This window comes from Ruditapes philippinarum, unplaced genomic scaffold, assembly GCF_026571515.1.
Source record: "Ruditapes philippinarum isolate M1 unplaced genomic scaffold, ASM2657151v2 ctg5726_1_1_1_1, whole genome shotgun sequence".
In the NCBI taxonomy this organism is placed as follows: domain Eukaryota; kingdom Metazoa; phylum Mollusca; class Bivalvia; order Venerida; family Veneridae; genus Ruditapes; species Ruditapes philippinarum.
Genome location: NW_026861116.1, coordinates 19493 through 44215, shown reverse-complemented (window position 1 = coordinate 44215; position 24723 = coordinate 19493). Strand labels below are relative to the sequence as shown.

At 33.6% G+C, this 24723-nt stretch overlaps 4 non-coding genes across 4 annotated transcripts; 3 read left to right on the top strand and 1 right to left on the bottom strand.

Moving 5' to 3' along the window:
• The first annotated feature begins 8149 nt into the window (after positions 1-8149).
• On the top strand, positions 8150-8232 carry Trnal-uaa (transfer RNA leucine (anticodon UAA)). The gene has a single exon. It is a non-coding gene; the product is annotated as a tRNA-Leu (tRNA).
• A 712-nt stretch (positions 8233-8944) lies between these two features.
• On the top strand, positions 8945-9027 carry Trnal-uaa (transfer RNA leucine (anticodon UAA)). The gene has a single exon. It is a non-coding gene; the product is annotated as a tRNA-Leu (tRNA).
• A 1271-nt stretch (positions 9028-10298) lies between these two features.
• Positions 10299-10381, top strand: Trnal-uaa (transfer RNA leucine (anticodon UAA)). Its single transcript has one exon. It is a non-coding gene; the product is annotated as a tRNA-Leu (tRNA).
• Positions 10382-11206: 825 nt separating this feature from the next.
• Positions 11207-11289, bottom strand: Trnal-uaa (transfer RNA leucine (anticodon UAA)). The gene has a single exon. It is a non-coding gene; the product is annotated as a tRNA-Leu (tRNA).
• Positions 11290-24723: the final 13434 nt, after the last annotated feature.

Sequence of the window (24723 nt, the reverse complement as noted above, 5' to 3'; positions counted from 1 at the left end):
CGAAGTTTGAACATTACAACAGAGTTGGTAAACGGTGGCAAGGGTCGGTTGCCCAATGCTATTCCAAACAACAAACGAAAATACGCACCAAATCAAAAAGACACATCGTCTTTACCAAAGAAAATGTTGAAAATTCTCAGCAACGTCTCACAAGAACAAGCAGCTATCGAGCAAATCATGAATGAATCTGAAAACGATCAGCAATTGCCACAAGGAAGTCAAATTAAGACAGAGATTACTGACAATGACTTAACTTACAGTAATAATAACCAATGTCAGGAAGCGCAAGGTCAATGTAAAACAAATGATGAAAATGTACAAGAACAACAAAGCCATCATACAGAAAATCAGCGTCAGCAAGAACAAAGACAAGAAAAGGATATTCTCTGTCTTGTTATGCAACATGCTTTGCCGGAATTGTATATTCGACCAGGACTTATTCCAATAGGTTTTTCGTACGTAAAACTAGACAAAGAATTGTTTTCTGCTGATGGAGTTCTGGTATATCAAAGTCAACCAAATGAGATTGTAAATGAAATTCAAGTTTCTTCACAGCAATAGAAACAAAAAATCAACGTTCAATAAATCAACATGTTTTCTGTTACTTGGTCATTAATGGTTTGAATAAACGAATGTAAAAACTTTCTTTTGCTTTCCTTATGTTTGTGTTATGCTCAGTTTCGAGTAAGAAAACAGAAAATCTTTCCCTAACATCGGATAGGTGACTACCGCACTCGATCAAATGATCAGTTGCTCGACAGAAATGTTGATTTGTCCTTATTTGTGAACAATGAGTACTCAAACGATTTCTTATGCTTTGTTTCTCCTATGTATTCGCCATGACATGTCTTGCAAATCAAAACATAAATGACATCTTTTGAATTGCATGATAATTTTTCATTTTCTTCTACATTGTAAACAAATCCACAATAAATCCGATACGAACTACCGTTTCGGAGTTGTAGACAGACAAAACAACCAAATCGATTGCATTTTTCCAATTTATTTTTTACAATTGACATACTTATGATATCTTCAAAATATAAATATAATATGAAATATGCAAAAAAGTTCATGCTATCGAGTCCTTTGATCCACGCGTGAATTTCACTTTATAAATCGGCGTCGTATCTTCCTCACAGCGTTTAAGTTTCGGTCGCCAATGCTTCAACAATGGCCCAAAAAGTAGCAAAGCCAGAAGTAACATCCCAAAGAAAGTTCCACCTACAGAACTGAGAAAGTATATAGCAAAGCGTTTCACACTCAAGTTGCTTGTCTCTTCAAAGCTTGTTGGTTTATTCTCCTTTGCTGTCGAAGGTGTAATTTCACAAATAGATGCGGACGAACTGTTGCATGAATCTAGCATTACAGTCTTTGCATACGGGTTAATGTACATGCACTGGTCTTGTCCGCGTAAAGTATCAGCTCTTGAAAAAATCAGATAATGCTGGTTAATCTCTAGTTTCTTATCTACGTCTTTTATTTTATAGATTTTCCTCGTCGTATGCGAATCTTTCTGAGATATGTTTGCTATGTACTCCTGAATGTTTTGTAAATCTTCCAAATTTTTCACATTTACCAAGCTACAGCCAGAGGCGTTAACTATTTTGTAGCATTTCTCATCATTTGTGCTAGACATTACAGCTTCTTTGTCAAATTTGCATTCGGGATAAAAAGGTGTCACATAAGATGGATACAATACAAAATTATCAGAATCAGCCAAAAGAATCGTTGACATGAACTTGCTGCAACGTACTTTAGTAAACGTCCTACGAAAAACATGAAAACACGCCAAACCAGCCTTTCCAACAATTTCAGTTTTCAAAGCCACCTTTATTGACCGAGATATATTACGAAGAACAACTTCAACTGCAAGTTGTTCAGCAATGTCAACCTCTGCATTTTCTCGATCCACGAAAATGTCGTAGTTCAAAGTATCATTCAATAGTTTTTGAGTAATTGTATTCAATCTGAATTCGTTGTCCACACTAAGAAAGTAGCATTTACCGCCAATCAACTTTCCGACAGTTTTCATGGGATCACATCTCTTGCAATAACAATCTTGCAAGCCAAACATCGGCTTTAAATTAGCTATTCCAGATGTCGATTTGTTTTCAGCATTATTATCAAACAACAGATCACTTTCAGCATTTTCAGGCAGCTCACTATAGCTACAATTAACACCAAGATCATATAACAGGTTTTTACTCATTTCGAGTCTTATTCTGTCATCTCTACCAACATACACCAAACAAACTTTGTTAGAGCAAGTTATATTAAACATCAATGTTGATTTTGTTGTGTCATTGAATGCCTTCAACAAAAAGTTATTGATCAGTTTATTTATCATATAGACAAGATCTTCCAGATTATAAACATTTTGAGGAATTGTTACGTGCGCTTTGATGTTGTCAGAACTGATGAATTCAAGAAATATGTACTTTCCAAGTGATCTCGAATGCGTTTCATTCGACAATAATTCTGTACCTTCCTTGACGTGAATAAAAAAGGTCTCATTTACAATGCTGATATTCTCAGTCTTGGGTGATGTATAAATTTGACTATCGGAACATTCAATGCCTTCATAAGTCAACGCATTTAACAAATTCGATGCATTACAGAACGAAAGCAATAGCATGCTTGAAAGTAAAAGTAAACGTTTCATTTTGCAGGTTGTAAAAATATGAATGACACAGGTTGATTGTTATACAATTTATTTCATCAAAAAGTAACTTTAATATCCAAAAATCTTGTTAAAATGTTCTTTCAGAATGACAGTCAAGAAGCATTTGAACATTTGAATAACTCATTTATCTCGAGAAAAAATTTGCACCAACTTTCGCATAAGCAAAATATGAGGCAAATTTTCGTACTTGAGACAGGCTGAGTCAAGCCTTAAAAGTCAATTACTACTTATGATGAGAATGGAAAATCTTTCAAGTACTTAAGTAGAATAACTCAAATATACCAAGAGGACTATCTTAGATTGCATGTCAACACTTCTATAGTGTTAAAAAAACATATCAAATCTGATCAGATTCTTGTACAATATGCGATAAAGAGAATGGGTAAAGATGATTACTCCTCCTTGAATTTATGGTATTTTTTTCAAATGCTGTGCTCAACCTCAGCTGTGTTAGTGGTCACCGTTGGCACATTTGTATTTTGGAAAATGATACATTGTGTGTATTGAAAAATTAAAGAAATAAATATAAAGTCGAACAGAGTAAATTCTACTCCGAATCTTCTATCGTTTCTGTTAATACATTCCACCAACAGTGTTATCATTAACTAAACATCGGAACAAATTTGCATCTCGCTCAATTTGGCTTGATGAAAATCTTTTTTTTTGTTTCCACCAGCATTACTGTATTTATAAATGTTTCTTGTATTTTCGGATAGTATGACAGTGTTATCAAAAAGTATACACCTGGAACAATTTGCTGGTTTGAGTTGATACGTAAAAACGGCATTAACACACAAATGTTCATATCAGAACTGTCTCTATGCATGACATATGCTTAGTCGCTGAAGTAAACATGTTGTGTTGTTGAATAATTGGCTTTGATATTCTCTAATGACCGACAAGCCCGAGACAGTTTATCTCTAAGCTCTTTCCCTGACCATTGCAGCGAGATATTTGATCTGTCCAACATAACTTCAACATCGACAAAGTAGTCGATTTCACTATTTGTCACTTTCCAACAGTACTCTTTCGCAATAAATCGCAGTCTAGCATCAGGATACAACTCGGTCATGTAAGCCCTGACTGCTTCATTCCATTTCTCCCTATCTTGATAACCAAGAATTCGGCGAAGTAAAGATAGATCATTCAGTTCAACAATACACATGTCTATTTGAAAAGTGAATTGATTCATGAAAAGCAACGTTAATACGAAAATTTTCTCAAAATATTATTGATTTACATATATGAATATACTATTTTACATCTCAGTGATCACAATGTCAATTGTATTTCCAAAATACGTCCATGCTCTAAACCACACAGAGAAAAGAGAATATTCGGAATTTCAAATGACAAAGGTATTATCGACAGAAGACGATACAATCAAAATTCTCGAAGACAAAATATTTAGCGTGAAGCATGTAGGTTTACAAACGCGCTTCAAAATCACAACATTCCAAAGCTAATACAACTTACTTACAATCAACTCAATTTTATATATGTTTATCGACAATAAAATAGAAAAACAATATAAGATATGAAAATGTTGTATAAGAAAAACATGAGATCTGATATCTTCTCATTTTGTCTTTTGACTTCTCACGATCAACATGAACTCGGATGATCTTGATGAAACATTTACCTCTGATAATGTGCCTGCGTTAGACCAAATAGAACAAACAAGCAACAAAAAAGATGAAGAAACTCACAAAGAAAAGCAACGTCGGTCGGAATCTAAGTATTTGAGAGGTCATTGGTTTTTCCGAGAGACCTATCTCGACACAACTTCTTTTTCTTATATATTTATTTCAAGATGGAGGTGCTCACTCCACGATGGAAATGAGATATTATGCCTCTCGTCATTAAAAAATCACTACAAACAAAAGAAAATCACTGACTTTTTTAGTTTTATGTCTGCGAATAGTCTAGAGCCAGAAGTGACCTCTGGGAATAGTCAAGAACAAAAAGTGAAGATAAACGTGCCATTTAGACTTTTTTAGTTTGACATCTGGGAATGGTTAAGAACCAGAAGTCAAGTTAAACGTACCTTAACTCATTCACTCCGAGAGAATTTTTGCCCCGACTTTCGCATATGTAAAATTCGAGGCAAAACTTCTTACTCGAGGCAGGTCGAGTCAAACCTATAATGTCATTTATATTTTTATGATGAAAATGGAAAAATGTTCAAATACTTTAGCATAATATTTCTTGCACCATTCACGTCTCGATGTGTTTCATATTTGCACTTGTCGCAATAAAATGTTTCATTTCCACCCAATTGTTTGTTCTTTACTCCACAATTCACACATGTCATTGATGTGTAACTTTCATCTTGAACGATTACTTCGCAATTTGTATCTCGAGCTCTATGCAGCAATCTCTCTCTGAATTTGTAGTGTTGCCAGCATAACAGGTCTCTGTTGCTTCTCTTTGATAAATGTTTCGGTCTGTCTTTTCTAACAATTGAAGAGACTGATATTTTACCAAGAACTGTGAGCTTGTAATGTTTCACAAGATAAGAACATAGTTTCAGATGTATGTCATTCACGTAAGTTTTCAATTTTAGATGTAGTTTCTTTAACTGACCGATTCGGTCATTCTTTGCTTGTGTTTGATTTCTCTGTATAGCGAGTGACAATTGTTCATGCACTCTATCAATTTTGTCATGAAGTCTGTAAATTATTCTCTCCTTATCTTCTTTGCGTCCTACTTGAAAGCATTTCAAATTACTTGGGTCGTAACATGTTGCGAATGTTCTACCACCAGGATCAATTGAGCATATTGAGTCTGTTGAGTTAACATGTATTTGTCTAGTACATATGGGATCACATGGAATGTGCAATACAAATTTACCATTTGCTCGTTTGCTAATCTTCATATCACGACTAAGTGGTGGCAATTTTGATACATCTTTTGAAATTTTGAGATACCTTTCTTTATAGTTCTTGCTTGAGTGTGAAAAGCTAGCTGGCATCAGAGCTATTCTCGATTTTCGAAAAAAGTCATCGGCATTGTCTTTTGTTGTCAACAACCGTACAAACTGTTGTTGAACTTCGAATGATCCTTCTCGTAAAAAAGTAGTATCCTTATTTTTTAAAACAACTTTAGATTTCTTTTGGTTAGACTGTGCTGATTTGTACATAGCACAAAATGTTTTGCAAGCAGTCCCCTTGATACATGTCATCTTATTGTCGAAAAACCATTCATCTTGTGGAAGTCTGTACTCGATTGGTACATCACTTGCATTCGTTTTACTTACAACCTTTTGCAAGTCGAAATGCTTCGGTTTGAAATTTTTCTCTTTCACTAAGTAATTGCACCAATTGTAAGCATAATTACTTACTTTGAGCATTTGATTCAACGTTCGTTTTTGTTTCGGTGTTGGTCTAATACCAACAGAAAAAGTACACATTACCTCATCTTTTGATTTTAAAAACTTCGATTTAGCTTCCAAGTCTGAGTAATGCGTTTTGCTTGTTTGTGAGCTATCGCCTTTAATTTCAAACATTTTTACTTTATCAATCCAATTTTCCAATGTCCCGGAACCTTTGACAAAAGCAGCGTTCCACAATATCAATGATTCGTGTTTTCGCTTCATGTTGTAATGCGGATTATACTGACAGCTAACTATATATACTTTTTTATTCTAATACTTTTTTCCAATTGTATTTCACTTATGCTTGTTCCAACAAATTCGAGAAAAGGGGTCGCTCGGAGCGAATGAGTTAAAGATGATGTGACAAATGCATTTAGCACTATCGTGATGAACACCAATGCTTAACTTGTAATCATGAGTGGATTCAGTGTTACTGGTGTATGATTTAACTAAAACATCCTATTAAAAGGAAAGAGAAAAAAAAACATAAGTCATGAAGAAATTCAAGAGAACATAAACTTAAAAATAGAAGAAGAAGCAAGAAGAAAAGAATAGGGTAGCATATATCTGGACAATAAAAGTGAATTCAGGTGGAAATGAAATATTGCTTTGTTCAAGATTTAACAATTGCCAGAAATGAAAATTTAAAGAATAGCATTCAATCAACGCTTAAATTTGTGTATAAAAAGCGCAATGTCTCTACAATCTCCTCATTTGTACTCAACTGTTCTTACAGTCAATATGAACTCAGACGATTTTGATGATACATTTACATCTGAAGATACGTTTGACCAAATAGAACAATCAATCAACACAAAAAGCGATGGTATAACTTCCAATCCTGACAAAGAAAAACACGATTACTTAGACTTGAAAACGTACTTTTTGGACAATGCGATTCCTAGTAACTTATCATTTTTAGCAACAATTATAGGATTCCCACGTCAAGTGTATGAGTGTATAGAAGCAGATCATCCGAGAAGGTGTCTGGACAGAATGCATGCTCTGTTTGATTTGTGGTATCCGATTGCGAAAGAAATAGGACACAAAAATGGCTTGTTACCAGTGCATATTCTAGCATATGTGACATATTCATTTTCAGGCACTCTGCAACGTGCACCAAAACTACTGGGTACGGATCTCAGAGCATTCGTTAACACAAACGAAAAATTGATCAATAAAGTTATCGACCAGATTTCCAAAGAGTTGAAAAACAGCAACTTTTCTTGTACAAAGGTCTTTTTCTGTCAGAAATGTGGAGCGAATATTTCCTAAACATCAAGAAAGCTTCAACATTTTTTTTGTCATTTCAAACACTCTCAATTGTTGTTCAATTGTTACTCTAATTTTAATTACATGTCTATTAATAAAGTTTTGACTCATTTCTCTTATAAAGTGTTGTTTGATATGAAGCGTGGTCTTCTACGACCCGAATACCAGGGACTAATTTGACATCGGCTCGATTTGGCTTGATGGTGAAAATTATCAATGTTTCTTTAATATTTATCTCAAATTTTACAAACAATAAATTGTTTATACTGAAAATCTACAAAATTAAAATATTCGTAGTGGCATCTGCCATACTAAATAGAGTTATTTTTTGCGTAAACTTGTGTGTTTACTTTAATTTTTTTGTCCGGAATTATTCAGAAAATGGTATTATATCATTTTCTTAAAAAGAAATAATTGTTTTATGTTCGACCTTCTCCGATCTCAGGTCTTTAACGGTCACCAGTTTCCAAAGACCTTCTTCTATCTTGATCGATTATTGTCAACTATATTCCTGATTTAAACGTTTATTTATCCCCCAAACAATGTTGAAAATAGTTAAATGAAATATCTTTATAATTTATATCATTAAAAATGTTCCCCGCAGGAAACCATTTTACTTGTTGTGTATTTGACTGATAATTGTAAAAGTAAGTAATAATTGAGCACTATAAGATCTGACAGAACCCACTCCAAGGTAGAGGGCGAGTAGACTTTAAAAATGATTTTTTGCCTCCTTCATGCACGAAAGTACATCATGATAATGCGAAGTGTTGCAATTATTTATCTTACTTGATATCCGATATTATTATATAGAAAGTACGTTGGCCGAGTGGTTAAGGCGTTGGACTTAAGTTCCAATGGACGAATGTCCGCGTGGGTTCGAACCCCACACGTACTAAATATTTTATTTACATGCACTAAACATTTTATTGTAGAGAGAAAAAAAGCAACCAGTAATTCTGACTCAAATATAAAGCATATGAATTTGGTATATCCTATTTGAATTATATGATTTTTGCAAGCATCAAACGGTATGTATCATTTCATTTAAGTAAAATTGAAAATCTAACATGAAATAACACGTTTTTGCAATCGATCAATTAGCAAACCTGTTTAATACTACATTGTATTTTATCTTGATATAAAAGGCTCAACCTCTATTAACTTTATCTTACTAAATGACCAGACATAACAACTATAACTAAAATTAGTTTAACATATGCGTTGTATTTAATAATTATTAATTATTTATTTATTCCTTTTAAGTGACTATGTTGAAAAAAAAAAGATTATTTGCCACCATCAAACGGTTTATAATATGTTTTTAATTTCACTTTATCAAGAGACACACTTCAACTTAATCATTTCAACTAAATGGCATATGGGTGAAACGATTAGCTTGAAAACTTGGGCAAAATGTGAAAATATATACAGAAGAGAATAACAATGTTTGTGGTTAAATCTCTTGTTATTCATTGAAATGGTCAGAGTAGGGATCTATCAATTATATGAAAGGCTAGTAAAAGTGTTGGCAGCCAAAAACAATGAAATTTTTAAGTTAAAATGTTGAAATTATTTGTATTACTTGAAATCCGTAGTTGTTTACATAAAGTACGTTGGCCGAGTGGTTAAGGCGTTGGACTTAAGTTCCAATGGACGAATGTCCGCGTGGGTTCGAACCCCACACGTACTAAATATTTTATTCACACGTAGATATTAATATGGTAGATCCTCTTTGAACTGTATATTTCTTACCACCACTAAACGGTTTATATTTAAATAAAATTAAAATTGAGCAGTTTAATTATTATTTTCTATACATTCACTTCTATGTAGTTGATAAATAGTTATACAGTAAATAAATATCTTATGTCAATGTAATAATTTCTTCTTCTTCCTCTTCTTCTTCATAATCATCAATATCATCATTATCATCATCATCATCATCATCACCATCATCATCATCATCATCATCATCAATATCATCATCATCATCATCATCATCATCATTATCTTCTTCTTCTTCTTCTTGATGATGATGATGATTTTCCAGTGTATGTTTATAAGATATAGCGCAAGAGTATAGTCTCATTTCTATGGTGGCCTATAGCGTCCAATTTAAAGACGCGAGAAATTTAACCGTCAGTTTATAAAATGTCGCGAGCAACAACTTTTAAATCCGCCAGATTTTATGTCAAAATAGTATAATATGTCGCAGCTTACAGAAACTCTGTCGTAAAAAGGGACATTTTCTGTCTATATAGTAAATTAAGTCACGCAAACATGTGCTTACATTAGGTAACCGATAGCGGCCATCATAATCCGCGATATTTTGTTTTGATGCATATGGTCGGAAATGTCTGTGCGCAAAAAGTCGCGGCTAAAAGTCACGGTTTTCTTACAAAATGTTGCGGGTAAAAAATCTCAGACTTTGTTATGAAAATTCGTTTTTGAGAACAAGAAGTCGCGGCATATATTTTTTCTCCCCGACTTTCGTAGAATTTTATACAACAAATGCAAAAAAAATGTCGCGGATTTCTGTTTGTTCCTCGACTTTTTATAGACAATCGAAGACGCTACCGGCCATTGAAGTTAAAATGTTCTTTGATGTTTCCAACAACAATTATGAAATATCGAGGTTAATACGTTCCTTGCGACATTTTGTACGATTTCTGCGGACAATATCGCGGATTTGTAAGTTGTCTGCGACATTATATGGTAAAACGATAAAATTTCTCGCGGGTTTGAAATGGCTGCAACCGGCCACCATTCGACAATCTCGCGGATTTGTAAGCTGCCTGCGACGATAAAATTTCTCGCTGGTTTGAAATGGCCGCAGCCGGCCACCATTCATTACATAAGATTTTATGAAAGGCTGATAAATTGTTAAGATAGCGAGTAAGTCATCCTGTTTAAATATAATTATGTTTTAGTATTTATTAGATATCGGGGACTCGTATATAAAGTACGTTGGCCGAGTGGTTAAGGCGTTGGACTTAAGTTCCAATGGACGAATGTCCGCGTGGGTTCGAACCCCACACGTACTAAATGTTTTATGGTAGAAGGAAATAAAAGTAACCAGGTATCTCGCAGTGAGGTTTCCATAAATATATATATTTTACATGATTTTTTACATTCGGGATGACTGATAGATCCCTACTTTGACCTTTTATTTGAATGACAACAGATTTAACCACAAACATTGACATGTGCTCTTTTGTTAATAAAAATGTTGTGGTGAAATTCTTACAGTTTCTACTAATCTGATAATTAGAATTAGACAGGTCAGGGATCTATGCATTAGGTTGTTCTTTATAACAAGAACATTCATAAAATGTTAATTTAGAAAGCTTATTTAACCTTCCACTACATATCCAATGCCGTTGGGAAGAAGGTTTCTTAAACAATTTTTATGAAGCTACTGTATGTTATTTTTTTAGCATGAAATCATGTTATTTATTTTTTTATTATTTACTTTTTTATTATTTTTTCATTATTTTTTTTGTAAAAAATCCATATTTTGTTCAAACTAAAATATAGAAAATAAATTTTAACAACTTACAACTTTTCTTTAAAACAATGCGATATTGAAAAACTCGGGCACATGAAGTACATGTAGAAGTCGAACCTATCAGGTTATCTATATAGATGTCGCCGTTTACCTCTTGATGTGTCTTCCTTTATTCTCTAATGTTTTAGTAACATCGAAGCCACTGCAACATTTGTCAATCAAAAATAATTGTTTTAAATTAATCTTAATAATCTGTATAGCAATTGTTGGTAGTAAAAATGTTTGTTAACCTCATTGAAGAACAGACTATGTTATTTATTGTTAGACATTTCACTTTCATAAATTTCTCCGAATAAAATGTTAGTACGTGTGGGGTTCGAACCCACGCGGACATTCGTCCATTGGAACTTAAGTCCAACGCCTTAACCACTCGGCCAACGTACTTGATATGGTGCATTTATGTATTCTAGGCTAATGGGTGCCAATCCGCCCTTTCAGGCTCTGAGAGTACTGACCCGGACATGTAACCGTTCACGTTCTTTATGCGGCAACAAAGGTAAACAAGTAGAAGTAAACAATTCAGTATTTACATATTTACCTAATCTGACAGAATATTTGTCATATTTTTTTTACATTCGCGCAATACTTTATTACATACATTCTTTCATTCATTGACCGGATTATTGTATTCTGTACGTTAGACGAATGATTAAAGCTTCGGACTTCAGTTCCAATGTACTAATTCTCGCATGTGTTCGAACCCCACATGTATTAATATTTTATTTCAAGTAAATTATTACTGTATATTCCTGGGTAGATTGGCTAAAAGCGTAACAAATTATTTAAAGAAGTATTCAAATATGAATGCATCTAAGCCCGTTGAATTTGTGTCTTCATAGGTTCATCGAATTGTGTTTAGTTTTACCCCTCAAAGTATTCACCTCAAACAGTTAAACACAGTTTTAGTATCCACCTCCAACAGTTAACACAGTTTCAGTTTGCAGATCCAATCTTTGGAGGCATTTTCATTGTAAATTATGAAGACACTGAAATATTGCAGAACCTAGGTGCTTGCGCTTAACAAATTTTCAACCTGAGATGTAATTTTTAGCTTTGGAAACAAAAAAAAAGTCACAAGGGGTAAGGTCGGGTGAATATGTAAAATGGGGGAACACAAACACCTTTTCCTGCTCCTCAAAGTCTTAAGTACGTTGGCCGATTGGTTAAGGCTTTGGACTTAAGTTCCAATGGATATGTATTAAACTTTTGTTCCAAATTAACTTATAAGGGTAAATCGGCATATAGTTTGTCCCCAAAGGTTGAAAAAGATATCTGAAAGAACAAATTTGTTGCAAACATTTCTTTATAGTTTGCTTAGAAATAAAATACATATATTTAAAACCATGTTGATCAATGTAGCTGAATGTTTGTTTAATCGTAACAAATCACTTTATTACTGTTTTACAGGAGTTTGGATTATTTATTTCTTTTATAACAATTTGACATCGCAAATACTCTGAAAAAATGAAGAACGTTATTAATTCAAACCTGTGAGTAGGTCTAAAAATACAAGGCTGTGCGCCAGGGCCTTTTATCATATAAACGTTGGCCGCCATTCGCGACATCTATCTTAAGACCGATATCTATGTTATGACAATTTGTAAAATCGGTCGGTCTTGCAGTATATGGCATCATCTGATGACCGTCAGCAAAATTTTTCATCCGAAATTGGTTTGCAAATACAATGTACATTATTTCGATTTTTTTTAACAATTTACATAGGAAATGTTTGTAGTAAAGATGTTATTCTAAACCATTTTTGTCAACTATAAATTTAAAGAACATGGCTGTATAGTTGTAAATGGGCTGAATCAAACTGTAAACCGAATAATTTCAATCCTTTACTACATCAAGTAAAATGAGAACAAGACATGTTATTTTAACGAAAAGTTTATATCATTTCTTAAACAAATTAGTATATGGTGTGTTTTATAAGTCCATTTGCTGGAATATTGGATGTTTGGTGTGGGGTGGGGATTCAAACCCACGTGGACATTCGTCAATTTAACTTAAGTCCAACGCGTTTAACCATTCGCCCTCGGGACGCAATTTACTTAACACCAAATAGCAAATAAACTTAAATGAAGTACACAATTAGTTTAATATTTATTACAATAGCATTTTATTTCACCATTATTATTTCTAATGATCATTATTGCTGTTGTTGTTGTTCTTATTGTAGATGTTGCTAGTTCGTTCCATAATTTAATTCTTTTTCTAAAACTTTCCTATTAATTACACTGTATACCTCTTTTACACTAAGTGCAACATTTGATATATTACCATCAATGCTTGGACTTTTTGCTCATTTATCGGCTCTTTCATTTCGTACAAGACCTACAAGACTGGGTACTCACACTAGCGTTAAAATAACGCTGAACCATTCCTTGTAATATTATTGCACATAGTGGTTGATTTTTGGAGAAGCCGGTGTAACGATGTGAAGTGACCCCATAGAATAATGACCCCGGTCATTATTCTGTATAAAATAGTGACCCGCTTCTATAAAATAGTGACCCCACTATATATAAAATAATGACACCCTATTTTATCTATGAAATATTGACCCCATCTCGCATACTCTATACATGTCAACGTCATATTACAACATAGTGCGTTTGCGACCAGCATGGATCCAGACCAGCCTGCGCATCCGCGCAGTCTGATCAGGATCCATGCTGTTCGCTATCAGTTTCTCTTCTTGTAATAGAGTTGGTAAGCGAACAGCATGGATCCTGATCAGATATGATATAATTGCACCATTAAATACACTTACGCTGCTAATAGATCAAAGCAAACATCTATGGTAAGTGAATTGGCAGCAAAATTAATAATTCATTTACATCCACGTTAGAATTGAATTTTAAATTATTGCCGCAAAAAAAGATCCATTAAATTTGTTCAAATTTCAATCTGCTAGTCATTAATTTCCTGTTGAAACCGACAGGTGGGACGGAACATCATTCAATGACAGAAAGCGCAAACTTGTAACCTAGGTCACAGGGACTCGGCACAGTGCTTGGACTGTGTAAAAAAGTTATTCTAGAAAAATATATATATACTGTATATATTATAAACAGACTAGGGGTTGGACACGCCAAATCGTCAGAATGCCAATAGTTTAGTATGAGTCAAAATTGCAAAGTCATTCTTACATAAATCATATACAGCTATATATCAAACTGCAGCTAAATGACATCACTAGACGATGATAATAAGATTATTGTCCCCACTTAAACCATTTTTGAACAAAAACTGATATTCCGGATGAAATATTGTATTTTTGCTAGTTCGGATACAACCGTGCAACCAGTCCGCAATCGATTTTATACGTGTACAAACGTATACGAACACAACCGTGCAACCAGTCCGCAATCGATTTTATACGTGTACAAACGTATACGGACACAACCGTGCAACCAGTCCGCAATCGATTTTATACGTGTACAAACGCAATTCCAAAAATTGTGCCAACATATATCGCTTTATATGATTTACGTAAGAATGTTCAACCCATTGTCTAAACATTATATATACAGTATTTGTCTTTCTACAATTACCTTTTTTACACTATCCCAACACTATACCGAGTCCCTGTGACCTTGGTAAGTTAGGCACCGAAACAATTATTTATTATGTTTCAACGGTTAATAATCAATAATTTAAGTTTAGCAGTTTTTAACACTGAGTTATTTTAAAAGTTTGATGAATATGAAATCACCTGACAAATTAAAACACTAGTCTATTTTTTTTGTAAACCCTAATGGCAAAATTTAAATTATTTATTTTTCCATCATAGTCACTTAAAAGGAACAAAATTTAATGATAAAAAAAAACAACATATATGTTTAACTTTTTTATTTATAGTTTGCATAAAATTTCCATCATGACTTGTCATTAAGTGTCAAAAGTTAATAGAGTTTGAACCTTTTATATAAAATAGAATATTATAACATAGGTTTTGCTTCGTCATCGATTGCAAAAACCTGTAATTTCATGTTAGATTTTCGCCTTGTCCATCGCTGTATAAGAATATAAAATAATCCAAACAATTGAAAAATAATTGTATAATATTAACTATTACATGAATATAAATTATGATATCATATGACTAAAGCTCATTATGATGATTTTACTCAAGACAGTCGGAAGCTTAATTTATTTAATCAGATATAATCAATTAAAATTATATTTCGAAAAAGAGACAACGTGCTGACAAATGCCGGATATGATAAACACCGGATATCGGAAGCTTTAAAATTATGTTTTATAGATATAATCAATAGAAATAAAATATTGACTGTTAAATTATAATTCAAGCCATGACGAAGAAGGGATAAGTACCGCGGCAGCCATTATTACCTGAAAATAGAAAAAAAGAGACAACAACCAGGCAAATGGGAAAGGCAGATGGGTATTTTCCCGTATTGGTTCAGGGAAGCTTCGGGGGCTCGTAGACTGGATTGAAAGGAATTTGCAGAAGCGTGCTCGGTTTATATATTCAGTCTACTGAGCATGCGCGAACAACATTGGAGGAGGAGCCAGACTTATAGGTCATTGCAAAAATACTGTGACACATTGCGTAAAAATAAATCTCAAAAAGCGCCTAAACTGATTAATAATCACATGCATGTAAATGCCATTTAGTACGGTAATCAATATAAATGCCATTTAGTATTGTAAATGTATATAAATGTCATTTCGTATGGTAAATGTGATTTTTGGCAGTTTTGAGACGTGCCCCCGTTGCCATGGTAACAGGAAATTTAAGACTGAGCATGCTGTTACAGAGGTTATGGTCCAGTCAACAATTGTGCCAAGTTTCATCAGTATTGAAGCATTTTTCATAATTTCATAGCAGTTTGAACTTGTAACAGGAGGCTTTTCAATGAAAACGGCCATTTTTCACAATATGCTCATGAGATAAAGGGTTAAACAACACATATGCTATCTCTACAAGAGATGAACTTTGAAGGGTGACAAGCCGGCCCTTCAAATGATGATTACACATATGTAGTCATTGGTCAGATTTTATTTCCACTATATCACCTTATTTTTTCATACCCAAAGTATAGGTATAGAGTCAACGTTCTGCATCCATATTTTTTCTGATATTTTATATACTTGATGTTATCTGCCCAAATGTATCGTCTGAAAATTTAATATCAATTCAATTAAAAATCACAGAAATAGAAATTTTAACGCACCTAGTCTCGTTATTTTAATGGGCTAGGGACATCACGTTTCTTCCATTTAGACGCTCCTTGCCATTCTTTTAGAAAAAATACATTAATATAAAATAATTGAAAATAGTTGAAAATTTTGTTATAGATAATTCATATCTCAATATGGTTTCAAATCAAACCAATTAAATTGCTAATTAATTTTATCACGAGAATGATAACATCACATCATTTTATGGCATCCATTTCAAGCAATATAAATATTTATACATACATTACATATACAATGTAAATGTTTCAGTAATGGGTTTGGAGCATGTTACATGTTATACAACTGAGAACAATGGCACTGAGCATGCACTTATTTGTAATTAAGGTAGCAAAATATAAAAAAAATATTATTTTGACTTCAACACAAAATTAAAATAATTTTACCAATTGGCAACGAGCCAAGTAAAAGATAGTTCATGTTTGTTTTTATATAGAAGATATCAAAATAAATTACAAACAAAATCTAAACTGGAATGGATTTTTTGTAGCACATTAACACCGCACTTTTTGGTCAAACGTTCCTTAAAGTGTGGAACACTTCACAGCGCACTTTGGGGTGAAACACACTTTTGGTCAATCTCTTGAAATTGATCCCAACGTGCGTAAATATGCTACATACAAGCGCACTTTGGGTTCCAGAGTTCTGAAATGTCAACTGAGTTCTAGTGGGTAATAAAATGCAGAAAATATCATTTCATTGCTACTTAATTTTTAAAATTTTCAATTTTTGTTTAAATGACTGTAACACATAAGTTAGAAGTTAGAACCTAACCCTAACCCTAGGGTTAGGGTTAGGGTTAGGGTTAGGATATAGAGCAATTTGCGAACCGTGCGCATTTGAAAGTTGCGCAACCCTTAGCTAACCCTAAGCTAACCCTTAGCTTAGCTTAACCTATTGGTAAGCCTGATCCAACTCTAAGTTTTCCTCAAATTTTCCAATGATGTTTGGAATAGTGTTTATTAAATATATTTTACAAATAAGTAAATATTTGTTGGTCTGTCCGTCTGTTCAAACATCAGAGAATATAATGTTATATTATGTATCATTTTCGCGTTTTTACGCCATTTTCAATCATTAATTATGACATTAATAATTCAGATATTTATATAAATTATATGATATTATACGGAAGAGACTCGTGTGAAATATACAACAAATTCTAATAAGCATATGTTCCTCCATCTATTTATGATAGTGTACAAAAGAATGTTTTATTTTATATGTAATACCGTTCATTTTATATAAGAAATAGAGCAAATATTACTTAATTTCTTTTCATTTTCTTTACTTTGTAAGTCATTCTATAATAATGAATTATATATAATATTGTTCAGTTTTGAGGAGTCTCTACATAATAAATTAATAAACACCATTGTCACTTGTGATCGGAGGCACATACTTAAAATTATTGTGTCAGTTGAGAGACCAACGTTCTCTTATATTTTCGCAAGAAAGCTTTCAGTGTACGAATTGCAACTCCTGCCTTTACACATTTCTCAGTATATAGTGTGTATCTGTCTATCATACTGATATTAACTTCTTCCATTACTTGCTTTAGAATGGCTATCTCTTCAGAAATCCATGGTGCAAATCCTAACGTGGCACGGTTTGATACATGCCTACTTGCAACAACATTAACTTGATCTGCTTCTGTAGTAATGTCAGTGGTATCTGTTGTGTTCATGGTGGCAAGTTCGTCTTCGTCTCTAATTAAATTACTCTCTTGTTCTTTAGATTTCAGTTGCATAGTTTAGCCTAGATAAGCCTTTGATTATAAAGGTTTAGCTTTGTTAAGCATTTTATTCAAAAGCTTTACCTTTGTTGAGCCTTTTATAAACATAGTTGACCTTTGTTGAGCCTTTTATTAACATAGTTTACCTTTGTTGACCCTTTTATTAACATAGTTTACCTTTGTTGACCCTTTTATTAACATAGGTTACCTTTGTTGAGCCTTTTTTTACATAGTTATTATTATTATATAGCGCCGTGTACGCACGGATCTTGGCTACAATTTGAGACTATTTTCAGGTGCCTGCGACGACTACAGGGCTCTCAGCAAGTCTTTGAAGGTGACTTGTCTGCTTTTTAAGTTGTACTTTCCGTATATGCCAAAATTTCGTCATTTTTTAGGTTTTTGGCTTGATGTGGCTGAACCAATGGGCACATTGATATAAATAACCCCTCATTTTATAGGTATTTTAATTCCCTATAACATATATTTTACTCGCTTGGAAAATAATAAAGACTTTTTATTTATCGCCAAAAAAGGCAAAAAAAAATGAAGGGGGACTTATTAGACAAAAACTATTTTTGAATTCAGCCTAAAAAATGGCGGTCATTTCCAAATAAGGAAGAATTTCGAGTCCAAACTTTCTTGGGACCAAGAGTGGGTGTGCCCCCTCAGGGTTAGGGTTAGGGTTAGGGTTAGGGTTAGGGTAAGACCTGAATGACGATGATGCCCAAATGGGCATTCGAATGATGCCCAAAATGAATTTGATTGGTCAATATTATCACATGGTAACAATGTGCTATTTATAGAATATAGTCGCATGATACCAATATGCTTTATATAGATTGCATTATATTATATATAAAATATGCCATTTTATTCTCGCTATCCTGAACAGACGGACGGACGGATGCTTAATATTTTTGTTGTATATTTAAGAGGAGAGTCTTGCGTACAATATGTTTAATTAATAATTAAATATGACCTAAAACAGCTATTTTCAATAGAAATGTATTATATGATGCATATTGATTAGATCACGTGACTTGAAAATACATCCGGACACATGTTCATAAATTAGTTTCAGCGCGCCATTTTGAGTTTGGACACCATTGTGAACAGTGCATTCTTTGTGTGTTAAATTGTTTGATAAATATTGACTTATTACTTTGACAATTGTGCAGTGTTTATTGTGTATTGTGTTTTAAGATTTGGATTTTATTGTTTGCAAAGGTATTAAGAAAAAAGGTATGTGTTATTTTATTTTTGATGAATGAATATTTAATGGTTGAATTTGTTTTTCATAGTTTACAAAAATATCTTTATTAATAATGTCATAATTAATAATTGAAAATGACGTAACACAGCAACTTTCATATAAGAACCATATAATATATCATTGTTGTGAGTTCTTTTAAATCCTTAATGAGACTTAAAGCAGACAAGTCACCTTCAATGATGATGATGATGATGATGATGATAATGATAATGATAGTGATGATGATGATGATGATGATTTTGATGATGATGATGATGATGATGATGTTGATGATGAAAGTGATGATGATGCTGATTATGATGATGATGATGATGATGATGATTATGATGATGATGAAGATGATGATAGATGATGATGATGATGATGATGATGATGATGATGATGATGATGATGATGATGATGATGATGATGATGATGAAGATGATGATGTTGATGATGATGATGATGATGTTGATGTTGATAATGAAAGTGATGATGATGATGATGATGATGATGATGATGATGAAAGTGATGATGAAAGTGATGATGATGATGATGATGTTGATGATGATGATGATGATGATGATGTTGATGTTGATAATGAAAGTGATGATGATGATGATGATGATGATGATGATGATGATGATAATGATATTGATGATGATGATGATTATGATGATGATGATGATGATATTTATTTTTTGATTGATGATTATATGAGCATGAGAAACTGTTAGAGTTAAATGTAGGAGCCATGAAATATTACATTGCTGTAACGTCATTTATGTCTATGTTGTTATGTAAAAAAAGGCGCGAAACAGAACAAAGGATCTATTTTTAGTAACAAAGCTTACTTTTCGTAATCATGACCAAGCCCTGCTATTATGTATAGTACCTTACTCACTACCTTACCTATTACCTATTACCTATTACCTACCCCTTACTCATCCTAACCGCGAATTTGAAGCATATCCTTACTGGGTTAACCTACCTAGTACCTTACTCACTACCTTACCTATTACCTATTACCTATTACCCCTTACTCATCCTAACCGCGAATTTGAAGCATATCCTTACTAGGTTAACCTACCTAGTACCTTACTCACTACCTTACCTATTACCTATTACCTATTACCTATTACCCCTTACTCATCCTAACCGCGAATTTGAAGCATATCCTTACTAGGTTAACCTACCTAGTACCTTACTCACTACCTTACCTATTACCTATTACCTATTACCTTTTACCCCTTACTCATCCTAACCGCGAAATTTGAAGCATATCCTTACTGGGTTAACCTACCTAGTACCTTACTCACTACCTTACCTATTTACCTATTACCTATTACCTATTACCCCTTACTCCATCCTAAAACCGCGAATTTGGGAAGCATATCCTTACTAGGTTAACCACCTAGTACCTTACTCACTACCTTACCTATTACCTATTACCTATTAACCTTTTACCCCTTACTCATCCTAAACCGCGAATTTGAAGCCAGTATCATTACTGGGTTAAACCTACCTAGTTACCGCTGACTCACTACCTTACCTATTACCTATTACCTATTACCCCTTACTCATCCTAACCGCGAATATGAAGCATATCCTTACTGGGTTAACCTACCTAGTACCTTACTCACTACCTTACCTTACCTATTACCTTATTACCTATTACCTATTACCCTTACTCATCCTAACCGCGAATTTGAAGCATATCCTTACTAGGTTAACCTACCTAGTACCTTACTCACTACCTTACCTATTACTATTACCTATTTTCTATTTTCTATTAACCCAGTCTATTACTCTTAACCCCTTTACTCACCATAATCCTCTATGACTCTATTACCCAGTCTATTACCCACTTTCATTATTTTCTATTACCCTCTATTTACCCAGTCTATTACCCACTTTATATTTTTCCAAAAAATCCTATTACCCTCTATTACTCAGTCTATTACCCCGCTTTGATTATTTCTATTACTCTTAACCCCTTACTCACCCATAACCCTCTATTACTCTATTACTCAGTCTATTACTCTTAACCCTTTACTCACCATAACCCTCTATTACTCTATTACCCAGTCTATTACCCTGTCTATTACCCACTTTTATATTTTTCCAAAAATCCTATTACCCTCTATTACCCAGTCTATTACCCCCTTTGATATTTTCTATTACTCTTAACCCTTTACTCACCATAACCCTCTATGACTCTATTACCCAGTCTATTACCCCACTTTCATATTTTCTATTACCCTCTATTACCCAGTCTATTACCCAGTCTATTACTCACTTTCATATTTTCTATTTACCCTGAACCATATGAATTTTACTTACAATAACGGACATTTCTCCTATGAGTACTCAGATTATCCTGTATGATATTTAGCTTTGAGCCGTGTTGTACCTTCTTTTTTGTTATTGTTGGCCACTAGACTTTTAATTACCGACCTTAAATTTAATATTTTACAGCTAACCATGTCATCTTCAAAACGAGATGCTTATTCGATCTTTGTTGGATGAATGCCTTTGAACGGCTTTAGATGAGGTTGACATTGCTTATATGTTCAAGAGAGGTCACTTTTCACCGGTGAAGAAAGCAATATATGGGGAACCTAGCCCCGTAACATGTGAATGCTTGTGCGGTGGTCCCAGTATGTGCGAAGTGTGCCAGTTACCTATGGCTGACGGAAGGAATGGCCTTGTTCCAGAAATGCAACTCATCACCAATGAGAGGTTACAGTAATTGAACCGCCTAGCTCCGTAACATGTGAAAGAGTTTTCTGCGGTCCAAGTACTTGCGAGGTGTGCCAATTACCTATGCGTGATGAAGAAATGGACTTTCATTAGAAGAAATGGACATGTCTTATTTAATGGTGTGCAAACCTTATGTCTGCTGCAAACGATCATGCAGATTTAAGAGGTTATTGTTTGACGTTAATAATGAAGCTTTAATATATCAGGACATCGATGTACGTAAAACAGCAAGACACTACAGCACGTGAGGGGTGATCACATTTTGGCACTGAGAGAGGTGCCCAATCGGCTATTGCAGTTCGACAATAAGACTGTACATTGAACTTGAATATAAAATGTGTTTTTTGAATAAACAAAATCTAGATGTCACATGCTTCCTTTATGACTTGTATTACACAGTGTACTACGCAAACCTTACTCTTAACCCCTTACTCACCATAACCCTGTACTACACTATTACCCAGTCTATTACCCTCCTATTCCCACTTTTATATTTTAACAAACTATTATTACCCAGTCTATTACCCACTATAACCGTAACCCTTACTCTTAACCCGCGTTACTCAGCATAACACTGTATTACTTTATTACCCGTCTATAACTGTCCTATTACCCACTTTTATATCTTTCCAAAACCTTTTTTACCAGGTGTATTACGTTACTTTTACTCTTAACCGGTTATATTTTTTACTAAACTCATTACACAGTATATTACCCTCCATTACCGTCACCATTACTATTAATCCCTTACTCACCATAATCCTCTGTTACTTTATTACACAGTGTATTACTGCCCAAAATTCCCCAAATTTTTTAAAATTTTTTTAAAAAAATTTGTATAACACAGCCCTATTAGGGAAAACCCTTAAACTTAACCACTTAGGGATCATAACCCTCTATTACTCTTTTTTACACAATCTATTACTCCCCCTATTCCCCCAGTTTTATATCTTGGGAAAACCCCTCTTTTAAACAAAGTCTATTATTTTAATTTAATATCCCCGTTACTCACCATCTATTATGTATTACCATCTGTTATTTCCCTTTAAACCCACGGGTTGATTTTTATTTTAAAAAAAACGTCTAAAACCCAAGGTCATTAGGGTACCTTTACCCTTTAAATCCTTTTACCCCATAAATAACCTCTGTTCTCTATTAACAGGGTTTACACCCAAAAAATTACCCTTTTGGGATTTTTTTCCAAAACCAAATTCCAGTCTTTTTAAACCATAATCTTCCCCTTCCCCTTTACCCCATAACCCTTTTTAATTACTCAAATTACCATTTCTATTACCCACTTTTATTATTTTTCCAAAAATCCTATTACCCTCTATTACCCAGTCTATTACCCCTTTGGATATTTTCTATTACTCTTAACCCTTTACTCACCATAACCCTCTATTACTCTATTACCCAGTCTATTACCCACTTTCATATTTTCTATTACCCAGTCTATTACCCACTTTTGGATTTTTTTTTCAAAAATCCTATATTACCTCTATTATCCAGTCTATTACCCACTTCGATATTTTCTATTACTCTTAACCCTTACTCACCATAACCCTCTATTACTTTATTACTCAGTCTATTACTTCTAAACCCTTTACTCACCATAACCCTCTTTTACTCTATTACCCAGTCTAATTACTCTTCTATTACCCACTTTTATATTTTTCCAAAATCCTATTACCCTCTTATTACCCAGTCTATTACCCCCTTTGATATTTTGTATTACTCTTAACCCTTTACTCACCATAACCCTCTATTACTCTATTACCCAGTCTATTACCCACTTTCATATTTTCTATTACCCAGTCTATTACCCACTTTTATATTTTTCCAAAAATCCTATTACCCTCTATTACCCAGTCTATTACCCACTTCGATATTTTCTATTACTCTTAACCCCTTACTCACTATAACCCTCTATTACTTTATTACCCAGTCTATTACTCTTCTATTACCCACTACTTTTATATTTTCTATTACTCTTAACCCTTTACTCACGATAACCCTCTATTACTCTATTACTCAGTCTATTACTGTTTACCCTTTACTCACCATAACCCTCTATTACTCTATTACTCAGTCTATTACTCTTAACCCTTTACTCACCATAACCCTCTATTACTCTATTACCCAGTCTATTACTCTTCTATTACCCACTACTTTTATATTTTCTATTACTCTTTACCCTTTACTCACCATAACCCTCTATTACTCAGTCTATTACTCTTAACCCTTTACTCACCATAACCCTCTATTACTCTATTACCCAGTCTATTATTCTTCTATTTACCCCCACTTTTATATTTTTTCCAAAAATCCTATTACCCTCTATTACCCAGTCGATTACCCCCTTTTATATTTGCTATTACTCTTAACCCTTTACTCGCCATAACTCTCTATTACTTTTTACCCAGTCTATTACCCAACTTTCATATTTTCTATTACCCTCTATTACCCCATCTATTACCCACTTTTATATTTTTCCAAAAAAACCCCATTCCCCTCTTATTAACCCAGCCCTATTACCCACTTTGAATTTTCTATTACTCTTAACCCCTTAAAACTCGCCATCAATAAACCCTCTATTACTCTATTACTCAATCTAATTAACTCTTAACCCTTTTCTCTCGCCATAACCCTCTATTACTTATTACCAGTCTATTACCCACTTTTCATATTTTTTATTACCCTCTATTACCCATGTCTCTTACCCACATTTATATTTTTCCTTTTTGACAATACAAATAAAGTATTATAAACGGGTAATTTAGAAAGTAAGTTTGGGTTTTATAAAAATACATTCTTTGTTATAATTGGCCGCCAA